This window comes from Trichoplusia ni, chromosome 21 (genome assembly GCF_003590095.1).
Source record: "Trichoplusia ni isolate ovarian cell line Hi5 chromosome 21, tn1, whole genome shotgun sequence".
NCBI lineage: Eukaryota > Metazoa > Arthropoda > Insecta > Lepidoptera > Noctuidae > Trichoplusia > Trichoplusia ni.
In genome coordinates, this window is record NC_039498.1 from 4,566,698 (window position 1) to 4,591,454 (window position 24,757).

At 36.4% G+C, this 24,757-nt stretch overlaps 1 protein-coding gene across 1 annotated transcript in view; it reads left to right on the plus strand.

The window, feature by feature from the left end:
- The window catches only part of LOC113504132 (protein bric-a-brac 1-like), a 218,046-nt gene that overhangs the window by 2,491 nt on the left and 190,798 nt on the right, over positions 1-24,757 (plus strand). The window contains exons 2-4 of the mRNA XM_026886278.1: positions 14,240-14,295; positions 15,215-15,292; positions 23,641-23,830. The gene's annotated coding sequence lies outside the window, so the exon portion shown is untranslated. The remainder of the gene's footprint in view (positions 1-14,239; positions 14,296-15,214; positions 15,293-23,640; positions 23,831-24,757) is intronic.

Below are 24,757 nucleotides of genomic sequence, written 5' to 3' on the forward strand. Positions count from 1 at the left end.
TTTTTTGTGGCTTCTAGTTTACAGTGCAGAGGAGGATTTTGGCTTGACAGAGTTTTAGTTCTTCTACTTGCCCAACCACACCAAACAAAACGAAATATTAGGATATCACAACAGTTAGGATGTATTTAACTGGGAATGATCAATAGTAGGTACCTTATCCTTCAGTATTTCATCAGGACAACCTGTTATGAAATGAAAGATTAAATCCTCTTATAAGACAGATTAAATAAATAAATATCTCAATGCATTTGCAGACAGCGTTGATGCGCAGACATTCCAACGTCACAATTATTGTGCATCAATCAAGCTTTCTGTGTAACTGATTATAGTTCCACGGGTGTACCTTTTTCACATAACTATAAATCCATATAAGTCAGTAATAATAAACTAAACTAACAATTTAGTTTAGTGTAGATCGTGACTGCTAACTTGCTCACTGTGCCCTGGTATGTTTTAGTCGTAAGACTTTGATCGCAATTGTTTTAACAGGAGAAACGACTGACAACAAAAGAAAAGACCACGTTATACAATTATATTATTAACTTTCACTAAATAAAGTATTGGCAATAGGTACTTGTTGCATCGGAAGTGGTAGAATTTATGTAATTTTCTATAGCCGAAGAGATGTGATATACGTTTAATTTTGGATATTGATAGCTAAATTCAGCTGATCGCACATGCTCATTTGAAGACATCATGTGGTACCTACCTATTAACCAGGTCAATATCAACTAAAACTGTTGCATGGTAGTGATAATTAAGCATTTTCTCAAACAAATCAGTTCACAGACCGTTTCTTTTCGTTTGGAAATATAATGGCGATAGTGCATAAAATACTCAGAGGAATTAAGGTAGATAAATATTGGTTCATAATACTTATTGTTAGGCCACCCCTTTGGTCGCAGCGACTCGAGGTGATCCGAAGGCCGCAAGCAAGCCTCTTTACTAAATGATTCCGTTTGTGTTTCATAGATGGCGCTAGCTGTATCATTTGGTCCGAAGTCCCAGTAGCTCTACAGGTTCATTATACAACTAGTAAGACTTTTCTTACTAGTTATATTAAAGCAGCTTTTGTAAACGGAACGAATAGGATAAACATTTGAAATTGTTCCTATAGGTTTTCTGTTCCTACTTATCAATGAGTTTGGCGGCATTATTTAGAGTAAAGACGAATGTAGGTTCTTCAGACATTTACCAATATTTTGAAATAAATAACTATTTTGTAGTCATTTCAAGAGTGGCTCCAAGTTTAATTGCAGAGAAAGATGAACATGAGACATAAATGCTAGAATTGGGCCACAGCTTGTAACAGTTACATTCTGTGAGAAAAGGATCAAGTACCTATGATAGGTGACTTATCACTGATTTGTTGCGGCACAGCGTTATAGAAATTTTGAAATGTATTATTAGTAGAAGTAAAATAGTGTTTAAGCGTAAATTATTTGACTTTATTAAATTTCTATAAAAAATAGGATTTTCGGAAGGGACTTCCGGACTTCCGAGGTTATTTTAGTTTGTGGGTTTTTATATCGAGAATGTGCAATACAATGTGCACGTATACAAGTCATCTTCATTCTTTTTGAGCCTAGTTCTCCATTGTTCGAGTTCGGCTCAATGCGTATTTTGTAACCATTCAGTCTAACAGTCGTCATGTAAGTATTCATAACTTTCTGTCTCATACTCCAGAACAATAATAATAGTACGCGACTATAATATAGTTGCACATCCAGAGATACCTCTGGGCCTCACTATTATTATTTAACTAGTCAAGTCTGTCTGTCCGTCATGGTAATATTTATTGTTACCAACAATATACATAATATTAAATGGTTTGCCTTTAACTTCACTTAATACGTTTAAAATTATACGTTGCGAGAGCCTGATCGTGGCTTTTACAATAAATAAATTCAGTTTTGACGGTAAAATTGTATTATGCGTTTTAATAAATACCGATATATAATGACAGGCCTTTGAACGTGCAGATTGCGAAGCCATGCTTTAGAAATATTTATTTTTTATTCTTTGTTGCTTGGATGGGCGAAACAAGGGTATCTTGAATCATCTTAAGGTCGTAAACATCTACTAAGGCAGGGTCCATTAATAGACCGATACGATTTAAATTCTCTAAGAGAACTAAGACTCATGTGACCGATGAACTACTAAGACGGACACGTTTGGGCTATCGTAGCAGGTGTCCGCAAGAACTTTATTATTTCTTTTTCTAGTTTTATTCAAGAGCCTTGCAGTCGTTTTTTCTAATTAATTGTATAACTAAATTACTATATCTCCAGTCTGAAAGTAACAGTACCTATTGTATTTCCGACTTCTTATTAATACAGAGGATAATTAATAATATTTGTTACCAGTTGTGACCCTTTGTCGTATCCTTTTGAGTTTTGCTATGAAGTTTTTAAGTTGTATGTAACTATCACTAAGTAGTAAACTACTCTCGAAACATTTAAACTATAAGTTTCCAACACTCTACGTCGAGAAAACGTCGGCAGTTGTATCAATAAACGAAAACTCATTCGCGAATCTAATTTCTGTTCTCGATAACATAATTTCAAGGGTGAGTGAATACCCACCACGCCTAAAAACCAAAATTTTATACGATTTGCTAGCAGGCAACCCCGCTGAGCGTATAGCATTGAGCAGTCGCCGAGCGCCAAGACCCTCGGGATACCACAGGGCGTTCTCCGCGGGCCTCTAATAGGTTGTTTAAATATTTTTCATTTTTAACTGTTTTTACCTCCCGTCGAGATGTAATTGTGAATTTGTTGTTAAACATTTTGGGGTTGTCAAAATCGTTTTCATTTCAATCGATGTTCATGTTATGTTTTTTCGGTAGTGGCTAAGATATTTTGTGTCGACAGGATGTCGTATTTATAATCAGTACTTTCTAATCCTGTAGTTGTGCCCTTAATAAAGGTAAAATCTACCCATGCTCATTATTCCTGAAATTTAAGACTCAATACTCAAACTTGTGAAAACAACTCCTCTCTGATTGAATACAACAAATATTGCCTTGCTATATCAATATATATGGCTATGTCCTTATGTAAAGCTAAGACGCATTTTTCGTTACGTCATGGACGTCATTTCTTAAGAAAATGACAGTCCCTGATTCGTTTTGTTCGACGACAATGTTAGATATTCCTAGAGTCCTGAAAACATCAGCACTATATGTACCTGTACCTACGTATTTTTCGCTGGTGACACATTTGATATCTTCTATTTGCTTTGTTTCCTTTGAAATAGTGTCTGTGTAATGGCCTTTCAGAGCTCTTCCTGATGCTATTCAGCCCTCCGGTCGTGTCAGCTTTCCTATTAATCTGCAGTATGGAACCCTTTTAAATAATTAACCCCAGTCTGTCACGGACCGACCGGAGCACCACCGTGCTGTGCTTCCTTCTGCGCACGCTGTGTAATACTGTGTAATTGTGTTATCGATAGGACAAATATATTTTATTTTAGTCTCTTGTTTTTCGCAGTATTGTCTTAATGATATAAGTAATACAATTATTTCATTTATCTGCCTGAATTCAATAGGCTTCACATCTTTTACAGACTGTCCTTTAAAATACCGTGCAACATTAGGAAAACGCGTTTTATCAGTGCCCACATTACCACTCGGCCTGCCTACCCCCGACACACCGAGCGACGTGTATGGCCGCGCGCCTATCGGCTGTCTGTACCGTGTAATTCTATCTCATAAATATCAGCGCAAATAATACATATTTGAGTTCAAATCGCGGCTTGATTGATGTCAAAGCGGTCGCAATGAGAGGTTGCTGTAACTGTGTGCGCCAGTGAACCTCAACCGTTACAATCGGATTTAAAACGTGACCCTCAAGAAATAAGATGTGTTATTGTGTGACATGTATTTACATCATGGGCCTAATTGACTGAGTAGATATTATTGCAGTTTTTTATTATATTTTGTGTTTACGATATGAAATCGTGAACAATGAGCCTGTTAAGTGAACTATTTTAGCTGATTGAGCGTAGAGACTGCCTCATTGACTGCTTTGTTTTTACTTTGCGTTTGTTGTTAAATATCTTGTTAAGAGATATGGGGAGTAATTTGGATAACTTTCAGTAATCCTATTGATTCAGGCCAAAAGTGTAACTTAACTTATTATTTTGTATTTTTTTTGTTATTTGACAGATGACAAAGTTACTTTCCCACATAACTCTTGGTCCTTGCCTAAGTCTTCGAAGCTGTGTCCACGCCTCAGGCTGATTCGATTTGATGTCAAAATGGTTTGGCAAGGCGTCTACTTCCCAAGGCAAGTCTAGATTCTGCGGAATGTTGTTATCGCGATAGCCTGGGAAACTCAATGTGTTGTGTTCTTATTCGAGCGGCGATTGTTTGTCGCTGCCTCTCTTTGTTTCACGAATGAGAAGTGCATGGCGATATATATTTTATCGTCTTCATTTGAATTGTTACAAATCCTTTACAAACGTTGCAACACTTGTTCTTAATTTTTGAATGTTTCCAAATCGTTGTAATGTAAAACTAAACTACATGAAGCATTTTGATGATACCATTCCTATATGAGCAAGGATGCATCCTGTGCGCAAGGGTTCGACGAACGCATGCGCAGAAAGCCCTTCTGATGGGACTCAGTGTTTATGCATCGGTGAGCCCTCTGGTCTCCATAATATGAACTCTTGAAGCGTGACGGACTGGTTGCGAGGACTAAATAATCCTGTCTGTTACGTATATTTTCATAAATGAAATTGCCATGTCTTAAGTACCAGTGCTGTATTGTCTGAAGCGAAACATGTAGCCAATGTATTCGAAAATTCCTACCTCGGCCTGTAGTATTTTAGCTTTTCCCCCTGCGGTAGCATACAATTTTGATATGTTGAAAAGCCTGCCTATTAACACAGTGCAGCAATGGAATGCTACTCTTTTTATACTTACGGGTGTATAATTCACTTTCAGCTGTTTTTATTATAGTTTTAATATAAAAATATTAGTAACTTCTGCAATTTTGTCTCTAACGAGCACATAATTATTGTTTTGTGCTTTTTTATTCGAGAGTAACTGCCTGCTGAAAGGCGATACAGTTTCTAATTCTGGAATAATCATTTATTTTATATTTTACTAGCTGTTGCCCTCGACTTCGTCCACGTGGTTAGAATTTTCCCCGTCTTTTCCACATTTTCCATTATATCTTCGCTCCTATTAGTCGCAGCGTGATGTTATATAACCTATAGCCTTCCTTGATAAATGGTCTATTCAACACAAAAATCATTTTTCAAATCGAACCAGTAGTTCCTGAGATTAGCGCATTCAAACAAACTCTTCAGCTTTTTATATTAGTATAGATTATTAAATATTCTGCTACCATCTAGAAGTGCTACTAAGTGCTAATGTTAAGACAATACAAAATGAAATAAAGTATCATCAATTCTCGAGTGATTCCTAACAGAATCTTAGAACTTTAGCAAACATAAAAGTACTTTTCATTTTATAGTTTTGTGAAATTGTGCTCTCAAACATCTGTCTGGGAACCATATTCGTGTGTAAACACATACGATATAGGTTTTATTGAAGGAAAACATTTGATTTGAACAAATAGAAGCTCGCGCGATGTTTCTATGATTTGGAAAATAGAAAAGCGCGGGACTGCGCCTCCTGGCTGCACTTCCAAATGTCGTCGGGCTGTGTTTTCAGAGAGTTATTTATTGGTAACTATTGCTTCAATTTCCATGTATCATGAATTACCGTTACGTTATTGCACAATGTCTTAAAATACGAGTGTAATATAATATGAATTTTCGGGCAAGACGTGTTTCCATTGGAAATTTTGAAGATTTCTAATATTTAAAACCCGTTTATTTGTTTTCTTTGATTAAATATGTTATATAATTACTAAACATAAACTGTGAAAAAAAAACGATCTAGTAGAGAAGCTTGCTGCCATTTTATGATTTTTGAAAATTCTAAACGCACATTATCTTTCAATACATTTAATAAAAATGTTAACTAATTACACTGCTTTCGCCAAGGATGATTATGTAATTGACGTTTAAACTCAAGTAAAGTGCAGAGTTAATACCTAATGTTTTTTTGTGTAAGTCCTAATTTTCACTACTAAGTACTAAATACTATTTACAAAGCTAAAGAGGCTGTATATTCGTTTTTATGTAAAGTTAGATTAAAAAAACAATTTTTAGAAAGTAACATTATAACAGCGCGCTTCGCAGGACGACGAAGGACCGCGCGCGAAACCGCGGGCTTAGCTAGTCGCGCATAATTCACAACCAATGACGTCACAGCCCGCGTTACCGCGAGACTCCCGCTGTGCTTTCAAATGTTTACACGTTGACGTACTTTCCACTACAAAGGTTAATTACGTGTTTAGTGCCCGCTTAATTAGTCGAACCATTGAATTGACATAAACATGCAGTGAAAGCTACAGTTGTTACTAAAATCTGTCTGTAATATTCGTGATGGACGAACGGTTAAACATTACTAAATCAATCATAATTACCAACACCGCTATCGATACGATGCAAAAACACAGAAAGTAAAGCTCAATTATCATACAACATACGTCAAAAGACATTAGCACTCAAACTATTACAGATATATAAATATTATTCCGCCTCTTTGGCCGTATAAAGATCAATTTCACGTCGATCGGGACCTGAGCGAGGGCCGCGAGCGAACCAACTCCCTTATTAAGAATTATAAAAATATAATATGGCCCTGACTTTGTACTTTTTGTTTCGGTAGCCGATACCCACCACAAATTATTATGTATTAAAATGAGCGAGGCGCTACTGCAAGCGAGGAGTATCGAAAATATGATCTTTTGCAATCTTACGGTGACGACTTTTACCCTTTCTTCATTGTGAGATCGTTTATGAAATTAGAATTCTCTACGACATAATGAAACTGACATTGATCACGTTGCTTAATGGTATATTTCTCTGTGTACACTGATTTAGAGCGATATTTGCTGAATTTCAGAAAACTAAGGTAAGTTTTTTTCAAGCGATTTTATCAAAAAGAATGTTCTCTATTCGTCTGTTGTTGTTTACCTTTTTAAGTTAGTAACCTCAGAACTTCGGACTGTATAAATCGATATTCTTGATTATTTTTCAACGTAAAATAGCTGTTATTTGATCATCCCATAAAAATCAACAAGCCTTAGTTTGGCTTACTAGTATTTTTCATTTGAAGTCGTTTGTATGTACAAAGTTTTGAGTAAACAAAATCGTCGTCGCGAATACTTTCCGACTGCTGTGGGACTTGGGGCCAAACAGAAGCGTGAGCATCATTACTTTATTTTTCTGTAATTACTTTTTTGAATTATTATTCCAATATTTAAAATAAAACTAAAGCGGTGTTCTTAAAATAGAAAATTCTTACCATTGAGTTACCAAAGCTATCAGCTTACGTGCTTACATTGTTGCGCTCCCTGTCAGTTTAATTCAAAACAATTGAAATTGACCGGTTGTTATGGTCAAATAAAAGAGCACAAACTATTAATACGAAAATTCGCAACAGACCTGCACGAACAGTTTGTTGCAATTCGTTCTATAGACATGAATGCAACTGCAAATTAATTTCCTTTTAAAAGAAGGATTAAAATGCAAGCAATTTTGATTAAGTTATTTGATATTCAGATTTATCGAAACGTGACAGTTGTAATATCAGTTTTGAGTGTCGAGGGGATACGAGATAATAGTAATAATAAACATGTCGTTTGTGTAAGCTGCTTGTAGTTTGGGTATGAATGGAACAAGGCTGGTGCGTCCGCGAGCCTCCTCCAGCGACAACTGGGGCGTGAAATCAGATCAGCTGACCCCTGATGAGGGGTCAACTGATGGACGTACGAGTGCACTTAGATTACATGACGAATACTGTCATGTTGTACTCTTGTTCAGTAAGTTTTCGCGCAATGTGCTTTATTGTGATTGAAGGCAAACCGCGAGTGTATCAAGTGCCCTGTATGTAAGTGTGAATAAATGTAGATTTTTGGGCTAAATGCTTATTGAGTATTTATTGAATTCGCATAAAATTGAATATGAAATGTCAAGTTGGTTGAAAGTATATGCAGATGTGATGTAACACTTATTACGATTCATGCTCTAACGCTGAGGTACAATATTACTGCAATTACCGAGTGCAGTGAATACAATAACTTTAATGTTATCGCTTCTTTGTTTCGATGTTACTCGAGTTGAATTTGATCGCAGCTACAGACGCTTAACTTAATGTAACTGTTTCCCCTTTTGAACTGTTGTTTCCGTTTTTTAATATCGTCATATTGTATGGATAGTGTTTCAGCTCAGCTATAGTACTCTTTAAACATTGAGTTGGAACGCGGCGTCGAATGTAGCCTCGAAGTGTCAAAATTTTCTTCATATTTTTTCATCGGACGCCGTTAGATTATTAGTCTCTGCGACTTTAATGAATGTTTAGTAAATAGATTTTTTTTCTTAAATATTTACAAATAGTAGTAGCAGGCGTGACTTGATGGTAGATGTCAATTTTTTTTTTTTCTGGATACTAATTCTGCAATCATAAATATGTAACATCGAATACGAGTAATTGTGTAATATAATAACCTCTGCAGAAGAACATTCCCAGGCAGAAACTTCAAACCCAAAAAACATAAATTATGCATATTAAGTTTTAAGCATAAATTGCACTAAATCAAAGCCTAAAAAAATATTAACAAAATCATTCAGAAATTGCTTTCGACTTTAGACACGGGCGATCGGGAAAATTACAAACCATCTAACTGGGTATTATTAAATTATATGGAGTGAAACGTGGGCCATCTGAGACTTAGTGAAAAACAATATTTGTTAGTATTTACTACAAGGGTCTTGACAAAGCAGTGCTTGTTTTTTCGTACCTATAACGTGAGAACCCTTGAGTTTCTTACATTTTCAAACTGAGTTTAGAAATCTGTAAATGAGCTAACTCACACGAAAGATTACTTAAAGTCGAATCCAGCTCGAAGCATCCCCGTGAACAAACAATACAAAAAGACAGCGCACTATCTTGCACTAAAAGTAAAAAACTATAAAAGTCTAGTCTATTCGCGGATCGTGAGAAAGTCATAATAAACATATCAATTTGAAGATCGATCAGCTTTCTCGTGATTCCTAACTGTTTATTAGTACCCTATATAAAGGGCTCCGTAAGTATAGCGGGGCTGCAGTAGCCATATTTATTGAAATTACTTACAATTTGATTGTGGAGTGTAATAATGGCTTGCAAGTCGGTAGCTTCGCTCGCCTTGATATTAACCCAGCGTTTTGTTTGGAACGACTCGAATTAGATGTTTTATATGTTAACGATTTTGTTCGACCGGCGATGAGTGCAGGTAGAGTGCGAACTCTTTCTAGCTGTCTAAGGAGGTTTTGTTGAAAACTAAATCATACTTTTCATTCTGGATAATCAAAAATTCTATTAATACTCTATACTTCATTAACACCATACGTCATAACTTCTAGGGTTGAAAAGTCATTAAAAGTGTTGACGTATAAAGTAACAAATTCACATTGGTTCGAGTATTTAAAGCGGCACGTAGTAGGTACGTATAAAACACGCCACTTATTCCAAGCGCGCCCGGTATTCCAGCTAATATTGTTCTTATTTGTCTAGCTCGTTGAAAGCCAGGCATACCGGCGCGAGGCCCACAATTAATCATTGAGATAACCCACCAATGAAGGAAGGAAGTATGCTACATTTATATTTTGTATGACAAAATACCTAGCGGTTTGATCCGGACATAAAAACTCAAACAGTTCACGTTATAGGGCTGGGCATGTTTGTTTGTTGTGTCGATATTTTTTTGTTACCTTGTTTTTTTATTGTACACAGAATTTTTCCACTTTTCCTTAAAACGTGTTTAAATTGTGTTTAAATCGTGTTTATAGTATGGATGGCATATATACCTATTACCTTAATTACTATTGCGTCTCGCATCACCGCTCACTCCGGAAATATAATACAAAATCAATCAAAAATACGCTGCGAGCGTTCTCGTTTTGCCGTCTTCACTCGGCGCAACTTGACTATTTTTTATCCTTTCATATGCCTTTAAGAGTTTCGTTAGAATAGTAGAGGTAGACTATATCTTTTGTTGCCATAAAACAATCACAGTAAAACTCACCACATAAATCAATTATCTAACTTCGACATCGATAAAAACTTGGCGAACTCTGTCGCATCACTACCGTTTCACATTTGAGCCTTCCGCGTAGTCGCTTATCGGTCGCGTTTTACATTTTTATTGCAAGCGGATACGGGCCGCGCTGCGCCGACGTTATTATTTCTCCCTACAATTATTGCTTAGAGAAGTCCGGCCGACGGGCGTCGCGCGATTGTCGCACAACTGTTTCTGCGACTTGTTTTTACACAACCCTTGTGTTATGGCTGCACTAGGAATAGTCTACGACATTTTGGAGAGCGAATTAGTGTCTTAATTTAGTTTAGAAAATCTGGAACCCTTCATATTAGTCATAAATTCGTGAAAGTTCAAAATAATTTTAGACCCGCCCAGGCAGTGGCGGTGATACCAAGTTAAGGTGTCGCGGTATGAAAAAACCTGTAGCCCAAAATGGAATAAAAATCGTAGCTAATTATTAAAATTTACCCCCGATAAGGGTTTCTTTGATAACCGTTATGTAGCGTAATAAAGCTGTGGAAGACTTTAACATACTACAAAAACTAACTCTTCTTTTGCGTCAAAAAATTTAATAAAGAAATGTAGGGATTCTTTTCATTTTTCTTCAAACCCCTTAATTCGCCATCACTATAAATAAATCAAAGCCATTTCCTTCTTAGATTGCCGAAACGTACAGCTGCGTATAGATAAACCTTTGGTAGATTGAATTGCCTGGTGATTAGAGCTCACATATTAGGTACCTAGTTATAGAAAGATAACTCTCATCTCATCCGATTGATTGAGGAACGTGCGATGCGGTGTTCGCCGTACGTAACGCCAAACATTGTTCGCGCAATCGATGGCTGGGCCTAATTAAACATTGTTCAAATTGAAAGCTTGCTTACAAGTACCAAGTTTGGATATCGTGAATAGCGCGGGTGGGAGGAGACTGCATTTATTTAGATTGATGCCGTCTATACTTTGATTGTACATTCAAATAACGTACAACACATTTTCGGTGCTATCTTGTATTATATAAAAGCCTGTAATTTATTGTGGTTTGGTATTTTCTTACTTCTAAACCCTCCTTGTGTGCTTTAATATTAAGAATTTTGAAACACGAAAAAAGGGTTTCATTTTTATTTTTAACTAAGACACAAGCTTTAACGAAGTTTTTTGTAAAGATCTGATGATAAATGTTCTAATTCATTACGCTGACAGTTAGTAAGTGTCCTCTCAGCAGTGTCCCAAGGTCGCCGGCTTCCGTGCGTAACATCTATAAAGTCAGATTGCCTGAGAGGTATGTAATTGGTCGCCCGAGGCTCGTGAAATAATACACACAATAAAACCGCGAGATTTAGTCGCAAAGCGATCCTAAACGTGTGGGCTTCCAGTCGGATTCAAGACAGGTTCAATTCATTTAATGTATTTGTAGAATAAAAAATATTGGATTTGAAATTAAATCAATAAAGTAACAGTCACGTCTAATTTTCTTGTTAGACATGTTAATCTATTTTCTCGCTTAGCATAGCACTCGATATTTTTGTCTTGATCTTAAAAACTTAACAAATTTCGAAAATTTCCGGTAGGTAATTGCTACGAAAGATTATATAGAAATTTCTTAAAAAAAGCTCATATTTAAAAACGCTTTTGTGCATAGAAATGTTCTTATCATACAACATTTTCATTAGATAATCTTTACTTGTACTAATATGAACCGAAATTTTAACTGTGGAACAATGGATTTCTTAAAAAAATATGTAAGTCTCGGAAGTGGTATTTAAAAAACCAATCAGTCAATAGTCAATTTTTGCATGATTTCCTTACGTTTTCTAACAAAATTGTTTATTTTTAGTTTAATTGACCTGAATATCCAATATTTATAACATATCAATCTTAAAGTCTTAGAGTAGCTAGGCAGGGTCTGGGGGCGTCAGTCTTGCTTATAAGTCAGGACGGAAAGGGCGTAACCACCTCGTAATATCCGCGCGGAAGGCCCGCAGACCTCCCTAGTCGCTGTATAACAATCAGCGCTAATTATTTAGTGAGATCAGAACGCCTACCACGAGCTCCTACAGCAAGACTCATGGGGCTGTGGAAGGGAGATGGCAAGCTGCACTTTGGATAGCGCCGTCTCGCTCGCTTCCATGACGGTTACATCACGAGCTGTAGAATACTTAGCAACAGTAATTCTTCAAGAGCTCTCAGCTGATGCTCTAAGCTCTGGCATCTCTAAAGGGCTCCTCAAGCAAACAAATCAAATCCCATCGCTTATCTATTGCCAATTAGTATCTCTAACAGGATTATTTGCTGTTTACACAAGATATTGTAACAGAGACATATTGTGTATATTATTTTATATCAAATGTGCAAATCAAATGCTTCATTGTTTAAACACTAATATTATACATGCGAAAGTATATTATGAGTGTGTTTGTATGTATGTTTGTTACCTCTTCACACCTTAACGGCTGGACCGATTTAGATGAAATTTGGTATGAAGGTAGTTAACACTGTTATCCGTATTAAGCGTATTTCAACCGACTTCCTTAAAAGAGGGTCATGTTTTCGCTGATATAACCAGTATCCAGGCGAGCAGCTATTACGTCTTAGCTTAAAGGTGTCCTTATTTTGGAGTTAAAGTTCTTTTCAGCGTTTGATGTAAATTGCATTAAGTATAGTTGATACATCATGAACTCAATTGAATCTTCAGAACCATAGTTAATTATGTAGGTACTTAATTCAGGTATTACGTATGTACTTACATCGATTACCTGTTAATCGATCTGGCTTCATACTCCTGAGGATCCTGAATCAATCTAGTTAAGGAACTAATTAGGAAATAGTTTAATTACACGGCACAGTTGGTGGGCCAAGCTCTCGCCATAATTGTTTCAGTTAATACTATTTGATTAATACCGTACCTAGTGGCTATTCGCTATTTACTATATATAAAGTAGTGACATCCATTACACATACAGTGGGACACGCATTGAAAGTTATACCTTATTTTTTTGTCACAGACTGAAATCAAAATGAGTTCAATCTAGGCAAGGCGAGGGGACGAACTATGGACATGACGGGCCTGCACCAAGTAGAGAACCTCTAAAGCTAGTTATATATTTTAAATGGCTTCAATTCTCATAACCTGTGGATAAGAAGCCGGTCACATAAGTATTTAGCACAACGAACAGAAATGTATCTAAAGACTTTGTCTAATGCTAGGTAAATGTAAAGAGGTTTATCACCGCTTTGAGCAAGCGGCAATCAACGCTAGTCCGTTGTCTGTATGAGAGAACGCCTTTGCCCTGCAGCCGGTAATTGGTATAAAGTAAGTTTTTCTATTCAGTTTTCAAACACCACATATTCTAAACTAGTGCTTTAACGATTTTTTTTTTCAACATACTGAACTTAAAGACACATCGATAACAAATTAACATGTTTAGGTATATGAGTATGTTATGTATTTATTCTACGTAAGACTATTTAATTTTATTTAGTACCGCAAATAAATATCAACATGAAAAGATCGAGTCGAGACCATCCAATATCTGTTTATTAATGTATCAGGAGGTCGGAGAAAATTAAATAATCTTCCCCACGAAAGTAAATTGCAATAAGGCGAAAACCGTCGTCAAGTGACAATATTTTAAATTATATCAGTTTATCAACAACCAATGGGAGGGTGGAAAGTGTAACCTCGCGCCAATAGGATCGGTACTCCTGAATTTGGTATTTTACGCTTTGGAGCGCGGGTTTCTGCTAGTAATCGCGGGCATCGAGTAGCCTTGGGGGGAATCGAATGCGGGAACAACGAGGGATTTCTCTAGGCCGGTTTATACATATGTGTGTTGTAAACGACGAACGTTGTTCATGCTATTAGAATTATGCGTCTGCAAATTGAGTGACGTTATGATTTTTGTTCCGTAACATGTAAAAATATATCCAAAGTAAATGAGCAAACAAAATCAGCCCGTGACGTCACGCCTATACCTCAATAAAATGATGCAGCTGCTTCTTCGTTACACTATAATATTATGACCATTCAGAAGTGTGTAATTTATTACTTATTTAAATAATTTTCTTTTCCGCAGGTGAATCGGTGTCTGAGCTGCGTTTAGTCCACATTATAATTGATGGTTGCAGATCAGTAAGTATTTATTATAAATATCTGCTTTTATTTTCACACGAGACGTGGTTTGAATATTAATTGAATCAATTGTTTGTTTGTGATTGGCATTTATAAGAAAAAAAAAGTATTCATTTAATTAATTAAAGATCTTTTTATCCTGTACTAGAGAAATACTGACAATTTAGTTCACATTATAATTGCAACTTTACGTTACAATAAAAATATAACTTACACGAACATGTAATTTAACTTTAAGGCAAAATAAATATGTTTTCTTATTACTTTTTAGCTTTTGTTAGATACTGCTGTAAAAGTTTTTTTTTTCAAATTATTCCATCTCAAACGTCCCTCGCGATATTCTGTAATTTTTATCACGCCATCATTCTTTAATAATTAGCAGTATCTGAAGACCACCGCCTATTGCAAATGTACGTTTTAAATTCTTAAAATGCCACCGAGCAGGCATATCCAAAGATACCCACTACAATTCAATCGTTGTCGTTGACTTGTCCTATTTCCATTAAACTTGCATTTATCAAATCAATTATTTTTTGTACTTACATACGGGATGTTATTGGAAACTTGAAAAAAAGAAACTAGAGATAATACTTTTCCGCGCGGTGGATAAGTTATGTGCTATTACGCAAAACCTGTTTTATACATTTCCCAAGACTGGCAACCCCACATTTTTGGTTTCAAGCATCAGATAAAAATTGTATCTGGAGGCTATCGAGGACTATTCGCTTATTCTTTAGTACAAAAGTATCGATTTCAATAATGAGTCTAGGCTAATGACATCTGATCGATCTTATGTTAAAATATTAATTCAACACTTTCAGCGAACTTCCTGGAAATGCAAAAACCAGTGCAATATTAATTAAAACTTTGATTTTATAAGCCAGCATTGTTTCAAATGGTTTAAAACATTTTGTTGCAGATACTAAGTAGACCAATACGTGGCTTTCGGTTGAACTTCAACAGAAAACGGGTGAAGTGGTTTTTTGAACTTCCTTTGGTAAGTACCTACTATTGAAAATTTTGTTTTGAATCACCATTTCAATAATAATAATCGTGATAAAATAATTTTATGAATTATGACGATGAAATGTATATAATTATACGTCACTTGAATGAGTGCTTCCAGATGATAATTTAACTTTTTAATTTTTGATATTTTTTGGGATATCTTCTATATTATAGGGTCACAGGTTCAAGGAACGATGTTTATCAAAAATGACGAAAGGTTAACAAGGTTCAAGTTTGGGCGAAATTCAATTCCCAATCAAGGGCGAGTCGAAATCGCAATACAGAGGGTTCCGTACATAAAGGCTAAAGAAAAACAAATCGGTTAGTTAGATGATGAACGCGTTGCTTAAATTTGTTTTTTATTGTTTAAGAAAGGTTTAGTTATCAAGGTTCATAAGATTCAGGCTGGTGTTGGACGGGCGGACAAACTGACTGATAGCGGTGTCTAAGTTATAGGGTTCCGATTTTACTTTTGTATACGGTACCTTAAAACACAATTTAAGCGGTCATTACTTAAAGATATAATAATACCAAAAAGAGCATGAATTATAGTCAATAGGTAAAACCACGTTACTATTGGCAATAATTGTAATGGTTAGATAGAGTTTCCTCCGGTGTTGTCGGTCTGCCTCTCGTGGCGGGTCGCGTGTCATCCGCAGAGCCGCGCCAGACGCCGAGGGAGCAGTTTTCGATTTCCGTTAACGCAGGTACCTCACTTATAATATTGAGTTGCCGGCATTACATCCCTCATCTCCTTACTTCCTCCATATTACTATCTCTATCCAACACTAAAAGATATGATAAGGACAGATATATCAATCCCGTTGCTTCCCACTGCGCCTGATTGCGCTTCAATATGTACCGGTATTATTATATAAAAATGTAAATTTATATCTCCTTACATAACAGATTGAAGCGGAACTAGTTTGATGATCTATTTTCCGGTTTGTTTAACTTTTCTGCTCAACCCGTTGCTTGATGCCTGTAATTATAATCTAGTTATGTATAGGGCTCGCGCGCGACAAACATTGAGGTAAGTAACAACGTAGGTACACTCGTCCTGCACTAATGACGCTGTCTGAATGATTTCTACCTATTTTTCTTAATTTTAGTATTACGCTCTTAATTTGCCATAATATAGTGAAACTTAATGTACTTGTAAAAGCACATTAAGTATAGAATGGTACTTCGAAAACGTTTCGCTTCGATGGCTTAACTGTCAAAAGTATTTTTACGGCGGGAGTAATCTCTGCGCTTCTGCGGTATATGCCTTAAGAGAGTGCCTCAAAATACACACGCCTAGTTGAGCCGCCGAGAAATATACAAAAATGTTCCATTACCTGAAATGCCAAGTCAATCCTTTTGTAAATTGTAAAAACTAGCTCAAAAGAATACGAAAAAATATTTCGAAACAGACTTATCCTATTACTTTTTAGACATTTCCATTTCAAGTTTTTTGGGACTAGAACTGGCATCGTTGTGGAAGTAAAAGCAACGTAAACATTTACCCCAATCTAGCAGTTATTGGTTCAAGCTCAAAGGATTTTAAACGGAGAGATATTTTTACAATCACTCTTCGAATTGGCCGGTAAAATACACGAAATATCAAAGCCTATATCTTGAAACTAGCTGTTGCCCCCGACTTCATCCGCGTGGTTAGAAGATATAAGTTGGGAATTTTTGAACGGAAGCCCTCGAAGATGAATACTTTTCCCCGTTTTTGCCACATTTTCCATTGTATCTTCGCTCCCATTCGTTGCAGCGTGATGTTATATAGCCTAAAACCTTCCTCGATGAATGATCTTTTGAAGACAAGAATTTTTCAATTTGAACCTGTAGTTCCTGAGGTTAGCGCGTTCAAACAAACAAACTCTTCAGCTTTATATATTAGTATAGATATTAATTATTGTTGAAGTTTGTGTCAGATCCTGGCCAGAGTAATGCCCTACAGCCTTAGTTATTTGCATGTGATAGAGAACAAAGTAAAAACATTAAGCTGACGGGTACAAATACTCGTAAAGTGTGCAAAGAGCAAATGTTTAACAGTGGTAATGATTGCCAGGGCGGCGGCACAATAAACTAATACTTTATTGACTATGTGTTTGACCGTGCGTGCGTCATAGGCGCACCCGTCACTTTTACCTTTATATTTTTTGTTGTTTATTTAAATAGACGAGTTTCGGATTACTAATTGATATCGCTTTTTAGGTTAGATCCAAAAGGGTTTTATCTAGTTTTACCTTTGTCACCAGCCTGGAATGTATGTGGAATTGTTTACTCTCGGTTTTGGAAACTATTACTATGGCCCATACGTTGTAAAAAAATCGAACTCGTTTACCTCTTGGGGATTAACCGAAGTACGATAAATGCGATCCAAATACGCATCAGATTAATATTGTGAATGTATACAGCTTGCTGCAATCCATATTTATTAATCACTCTTTTGATTGAAATAAATCGATTCCTTTTCATACGTACACGTTGCTGATTATTCTTAACCGTCCATCTATAGTTCATGTTCGTGTACTTCAATTATCCAGGGTATGTGTGTTATGTCAGCCTTCCTGGAATATCGGGCCTCCCGGTCCAGGGAGAGCGAAATCTTTAACGCAACCATCGGGCAGTGGATAAATATGCTAACGGGCTCTAATTGCATTGTTCCGTTATGGCGTGATGTGTATTCTGTTAGGGGTATTCCGCAATAATGGCATGCAATTCCCGAACTAGAATAGAAAGCCTTGGATTTTGCTTTCTGATCACAGGAAATTTGATTATTCAACCGGTATATCCAAATCCTTAGTTACGGTACTACGATTTTCGTTCAAATGCGGTTTGTTCTTTTATTTTTGGTTTCAGAAATTGTAACTTGCTAAAATTGGAAAACTGACATCCCTATGATGTTTCTAGGGTTTAAAAGACACGTCTAAGGACCAAGGGGTGGGTGAATCTTTGACACCAAGTTGTAATTCATACGATTAGAAGAAGATAAAGGTTATAGAATTGATCAGTAATATCATCTGGATGCCGCCGGTCCTGTGAGCCGCGCCATGTATGCTCTGTCCGGCGGTAAGATGAACGTTAAGCCGCTTTTCCACTGTGACGCACAGACACGCTAAACACGTTAACTATGTATTCACGTGGCACATTTATATGAAGTGGTCCGGTGGTTTCACGCAATTCCGACCTTTAGATGCAATAGGATATGAATACGGGCAATAAAAAGAACGTTGATCAATTTTCGTTGAACTGCTTTTTGTGCATTTGCTAGCAAAATATTGTATTTTTTAAAGTAAGCCATATTCTGGTATAATATTTATTTTTCCAATTTTAACTTCTCTTACAAACAGAAGGGAAAAAAATGCATAAAACGCAATTTCTTTTAATTTTTTGGATAATTTCAGACCAATTACGTAAACAATGGTCCGTTAGTCAGATGCCTGCAAATCGTTTGGGGTATACCAATCAATGGCACCCAATCCCGCTTAAACTAATCTATTACAATCTTCGGTACCTCAAATGCGCTGTCCTATTGTCGGACTTGCGTCACGCGTGCCTCTGTGAGCACAAACACAAACTTAAAAGATATTTCGAATTACGGGAAAATCGACTGTACGTGGAAACCTTTAAGGTTCTCTGGCTATGTGAGGGTTACGTGGTGGTTTTGACAAGACAGGTAGTAGGCCCGCACACGTTTAGCTCTCACGAGTCGTGGAGCAAATCACGACAGTCACGTGTTGGGAATAACAATGGGGTGACCATACTTCGGCACGAATCGATTTGGTACTTCGATTGTCTAGCTTTTCACGTATTTGTCATTATTTTAATGTGACCATGTAAGCCGGTGTGATAGGAAGTGTGTCAAGCTTGGTTATGAGAACACTTGACTTTCGGAGTTTGTATGTAATTTTAAGTGGTAGAAGAACAAGGGAAATAAGATGGGTTTCCTAATTTACGATGTCGATATACCGTCGTAACTATGTTTTTTCAGTGTAGGTTATATTAAGATCTGAGCTTTTACGTCGATTGAAAGTTATTTTTTTAAACTTTATGGTTCTATAATTAAGTTGACGCATCTAAATATACATTATACTGTTCATGACAACTGTAATAATTATTACTTAGTTGCTCATTATCCAAAGTTATAACTAATAATGTTACGATTCCTAAACACGTTAATTAATATAATAGAACAATATTGAACACATTCATGCGAATGACAAACGCAATCGGGCGCCGCCAAACCACATTCCCACTAAAATACGCATAATAATCTTCAATATTATTTAACTGTAGATACGAGAGCCGAAATGTTAGAACTAAAATAATTAAAGTACAGTTTTTTTAAGAAAGAACTAACGAATTATAAATCTTAATGTTTCGATGTTTGGAATCGAAACAACTATCAGTGGTCACGATGTGAAACTCATTTGTGCAAGCAAGTTACAGCCATTTTAGAAAAAAAATAACGACTCTCGCAATAAGGTATTTAATCTTTGTTCCGCGGGGGTTTTTACAAAGATACAAATCACATGCACAAAGACACCTGGCTTTTCTATCTGTACACCCTATAGTAACGTGACAGAGACAGCATGATTTTCAACGGTAGCTGATAATTTATTGACTCAGCCTTAACTTGTTACACGTTTGACGTGTTCGTCTGTGGCGCGTAGCTCCTTAACAAATGGATCAATTGTAATGTGGTTTCATTTTTGAAGGCGGACATCGATGATGGTTCTGGGCTATTTATGCCTTGTTTTGAGTCTTAACTTCCATTTGCGTCCAGTCTCAGTATTTGGTAATGAAATTATTGTATTAACAAAATACATCATTACAGTGATCGCTTCGCTCATACTCATATTGTCATACTTCAACTGTTCTTTGGCTTACCCATTCGCATTAAGTATTACCGATAATATCATTTTATAAGCATGTCTTTACCCAGAATGTATAATCAATACGTAATAACAGTAAGTAATGAATAAAGACACAGTAATGATAGCTTGACCTTCACAATTACCATATGAGTAAATGTCAAAAGTGCATAGACATTGATCGTTTGTTGTACTAAGTTAATTTTTTGACCTTTTTAATTATTCGTAGGTTAGATTCAATGGTAAAAGAGTAATGGGTTTTCTATGGGAGAAGTTTATTTGCATCTTCAGTTCCGTGTCAATATTGACAGGATAGCCATTATTTATACATCAGCTCGTGTGGTTAATGATACGTTGATGTTCAAGTTACATTTCGGACACTTGGAATTGTTTCTGGATATTATTTTTGAGTTATTTAGAATGTAGGCTTTTTCGGGTTGTAGTCGTGAGTTTGGGAGATTGACAGTTCAATTTTCAGAACTGAATTCCTTTACCTACTCCTGTAAGTTTCTTTGAAGCTTGGATAAATCTTGTTTTATCCTAATTTCTCATAAAACTACGTTACATTTTGTTACGCTTAGTATTTAAATTTATTGTTCCCGTCTAGTCATTTCTGTTATTCCCTACTTATTCACATTGTCTGCGACTATGGCCGAGCGGGGTAGGGTCAGCAGGCTCTCGTGGGCTCCTGCAAGGGGTACTGTGGCCCCTATGTAGGCCACTGGTTATGGGCTGATATGATGCCGATAATCACAGTCGATGCAGTTCCCATAAACCCTATAGTGTACATACCTATCGAAGTATTTTTTTACTTCTCTGATTTGTACTTTTTTTATCTCCCTGCCCAAAACAGGATTTTTTATGTTTTCAGGTTTTATGTATTTAAGTATGTGTGTACTTTTTTTCAAAAAAATTTGACTCTAGGGCTTTGGACGCTTTTCTCTGTCTCATATTTATTTACACTGCAATTCAGAGACCACAGATTAAATATTAACAAATATTTATTTTTTTAATTTACTCTAAATTACTCTTCTCTTACCGTCATACATTTCTATAAAATGTACATACAAATTATCAAAACAAATCTTTTCTGAAATCTATATATGCAGAAATATATAGTTATATGGGAGGAGGACATTATTACGGCGAGCATCTTGACAGAGAGCCGTCCTCGTGACGAGCGTCCCGCCGTCCGGGCCGGGCCGGCGCCCGTCTTGACCGTCCGACACGGGAATTCGATTAAGTTAGGTAGGCAGGGTAATTGGGACACCCACCACACCTACGCCCCACTTCCGTATCGCTAACCGCATCGTGTCGTTCTAACCTATACCGAGTATACCGAGCTCTTAAATGCTTGTGTATGTATCATTGATTCTGTATCGTCTTGAGCCCGGCCCTAATGAACGGTCGTCTGCGATCTTAGATCAATTGACAATTGACGTCCGTAGGATCTTGTGATTTATATATGCTGTGTGTGATTAGGGACGATTGGTCTGGGGAAGTGGTTGACCCTGTCAAGCATTTCGCTTTGGACGGAGAGTAATAGCCGTTTTTTTTTGGAGAGATACAATTTCACAGTACGAAAAAAAGCCACGAAGATTTATAATTAATTCTGGAACAAACTATGGATATGAAATAAACTAAATGTGAAATAAGTGACTTGATGGAAAACTGTAATCACTAACAAGGGAATCATATAAATGATTAGGCAATTTAATGTCAGAATAACTCGATGCATAATTAAATAATAACACTGATTACTCGACATGTTTCCGGGACAATTTATCAGCACTTACTTCACAATGGCGCTATTAAATGTGCGCCGTGCACTTAGCGCGACGTATCGAGGGTTTGAGCGCCGTAAAGGTCAAGCATTTTTGTGATCTACGAATGGTTTTTCTGGGACGAATGTTTGTAACACCCCCGCAAAACTGGGATGAAATTATTTGTTGTGAGTCGTTTTTTAAATTGATTAAAAATAAAACGATTCAACTGATTACTGAATTTTGACTCGATTAATCTCCAAAACAACTAGAAAATTACTAAAGTTTGGATCTTTGCATCGTGAAAACGTTCCATTTATCGGATATATGCTATGTTGTATTTTATGAGATAGCTATTTTAGAGAACTTCCTTGAACTGAACGACTTTCTTTCGACCCTTTTCCTTGGTTTAGTGTTTTTCGGTCGAATACTTTTTGGTATGAGCATCAGGTATACAAATACGGTTAAATCGGAGTCCTTGTAGAAATTCGGAAATATGATTATAACACACAACACTTACTGAGAAGTAAAAAGTGGAATTAATTACATCTTATGTGTATAAAAAAGTTCCTGTCCGTCAAGATGTCATCCCTCACAAACCCTACGATTACGTTAATGATAATAGCATAACCTTTACAGTATTAGTTTGTATATCGTGTTCTAGTCAATGAGTAACAATTAGCGGTCATAAACAATTTCCCAGTGCACCCGTTTCTCGATACTACATCGGGAGAGTTACGCGGATATTATTTTACCGTATTACAAACATTTATAAATGTAAAATTTAAAATAGTTAACAATAAATAATCAATAAAGTACGCAACAAATACATTCTAAAGCTACCCACGCATGACACTTCGCCTCCGTACGAATATCAGCGTAAATCGAAACCTGGATTAAACTTACCACGTCACAAACAATCGCTAACCAAATATAATCCGGAGCATTCTCTTCGAAAATTCAGCATGCGTTTGCACAAATACCTGCCTCTGAATACCGGTAACAAGTAACTTACGTGTAGGTAACATTCGTAACGAACCGGCTTGACCAACCGACCACACATTTTCAGATGCCTATCAAAATTCGTGCAGCAAGTCAATAACGAGCTGCGATTGTGCATTTTCCGAGATATTCCAAGGTTCCCTTGTTTATATATCGAGATTGTGCGGGCCTCTGCCGGGGGCGGTCGACAGCCTCTGCACGAATATCACGTGCACAATATGGCAAAAGAAAATCATGCGCTATCTGCAATTTAAAGATAATTTATTTTATTATTAATTGTATCCCATCCTGTAAAGTATTTAATTCGATCCGTGACCTCAAAGTTTCTTAACTAAACGGAGGTGACCACAGCCTAACCGAGTAGTTTAAAGTAAGAATGAATATTATAAAATCCTAAGTGTCTGAATTTTATGCGATAGACCGCAGTTCATTATTAGTGTAGCCATCATTTGCAGACATGGATTGAATCCGAGCATTGTATGCTCATGTTCATTTAAAACAACTTTTGTGTCTTCCGAGGATATTTTAATTTTTGCTCAAATATCATAAAAAGAACTGGACGCCATAAAAGTCCACTCCTTGAAGTGTAAAATAACATAACTGGGTGAGGATTTTTGCCGCTTTGAGGTACAAAATAAGTGTCAAAAATGTATTAGTCAATTGAAACAGGTTTAGATATACATAATATGTTTGTTATCTAGGAACGTGTAGCGTGCCCACTGGTTATGTGTGGAGGCGTGAGCGAGCTTCGTGTTCGGCGGGCGGCTCGGTGAGCGGCTCGGCGGCTGAGCAACACGGCGCCGCGCAGCCTGCAACACGACCCGTAGACAACGCTACACCGTAACCAGTGTGCTACGCGCTACACACACACCGGTGCTACAATACTCATTGGTGAGTTGAAGAGGTGATTTGTTTATTACTCAAAAATATACGAGTACTGGTTGATTGTTCTTTTTAAATTGTTTAAATGATGTTCCTGCATGTCTTTGTCATGGGGCTAGACGTCACAGCTGATTGTTTTAAATTGACCAATAAAAGGCTTTTACTCTGCATAATTAATACTAATGCATTCGATCCGATGGTAAGGCATTTATACTGTAATTAGTTTTGTCATACTCCTGCGGAGTGTACAGATGGTGTGGTTATTTTCATGATTTTTGAAAGTTTTGCATGTTTTTTTTTTTAATGTAAGCAATGATTGAAAGAATTTATTTTAAATTGATGGCCTTGTTTCATTAGTTAGAAGCATGATGTAACAACGTAGTTCTATAACGTCAAAATGTACTGTTTTTGGGGTATTAATTTTTAAACCTTCATTATATTACAAACTTTCCTACATTACTCTCTACTTACCATGTATAAATCATAACATATTTTTCAATTTTTCTCGTTATTTATAAAACCACTTTACTCATAACTAACTAAGAACGCAACTATTAAATTTCATCGTGGATGTTTACAGAGAAATTTTCTCATATAAAAATCTAATAACACTTTATGGTAAACCAGGGAAGTTAATCTAAAGCCTTTCGTATACCGTCAGTCAGTGGTTTTATAGTAAGTAGCAAGCAGGTTTACAAAGGACCGAGAAATACTCAAAGTATTTAAGAAGGGAAAATTGCAAACAAACTTAACCTTTGATGAAAAGATTGACTGACATATTAACTAAGATACGCTTACGTGTGAAAAACACAGTATTCTTTACTTTTCTTATGTTTATGTTTAAAGATCATAACACTATATAAAGATTAAAGAAAAAAGAAACATAATACATAAGATTTTATAACAGAATATAAAATCTCCAATCCCCATACGTGT